At 47.2% G+C, this 640-nt stretch overlaps 2 protein-coding genes across 3 annotated transcripts in view; one reads left to right on the plus strand and one right to left on the minus strand.

Moving 5' to 3' along the window:
- LOC106878624 (protein IWS1 homolog) overlaps window positions 1–640 on the minus strand; it is an 863,399-nt gene that overhangs the window by 163,755 nt on the left and 699,004 nt on the right. The gene's annotated exons all lie outside the window — the stretch shown is intronic.
- LOC106877617 (zinc finger protein 665) overlaps window positions 1–640 on the plus strand; it is a 34,215-nt gene that overhangs the window by 11,462 nt on the left and 22,113 nt on the right. The gene's annotated exons all lie outside the window — the stretch shown is intronic.

The following is a 640-nucleotide window of genomic DNA, read 5'->3' on the forward strand; positions in this document are numbered from 1 at the left end:
TATCCTCATCCATTCTCACCACATGTCCATACCAGCGCAATCGTCTCTCTTGCACACCACAACTGATGCTTCTAATGTTCAGCTTTTCTCTCAAGATACTTACACTCTGACGGGTATTCACATTGACATTACACAGCCAACGGAGCATACTGGCTTCATTCCTTGCGAGCTTACGTATGTCCTCAGCAGTTACAGCCCATGTTTCACTGCCATGTAGCATGGCTGTTCGTACGCATGCGTCATATACACACCTTCATGGATATAGATATATACATGCACATACACAGACATATTTGTTATTGGCACTCCATCGCTTACGACATTAAGGGTTCCAGTTGATCTGATCAACGGAACAGCCTGCTCGTGAAATTAACGTGCAAGTGGCTGAGCACTCCACTGATACTTGTACCCTTAACGTAGTTCTCGGGGATATTCAGCGTGACACAGTGTGACAAGGCTGGCCCTTTGAAATACAGGTACAACAGAAACAGGAAGAAAGAGTGAGAGAAAGTTGTGGTGGAAGAGTACAGCAGGGTTCGCCACCATCCCCTGCCGGAGCCTCGTGGAGCTTTAGGTGTTTTTGCTCAATAAACACTCACAACGCCCGGTCTAGGAATCGAAACCGCGATCCTATGACCGC

This window comes from Octopus bimaculoides, chromosome 10 (assembly GCF_001194135.2).
Source record: "Octopus bimaculoides isolate UCB-OBI-ISO-001 chromosome 10, ASM119413v2, whole genome shotgun sequence".
NCBI classification, from domain to species: Eukaryota; Metazoa; Mollusca; class Cephalopoda; order Octopoda; family Octopodidae; genus Octopus; species Octopus bimaculoides.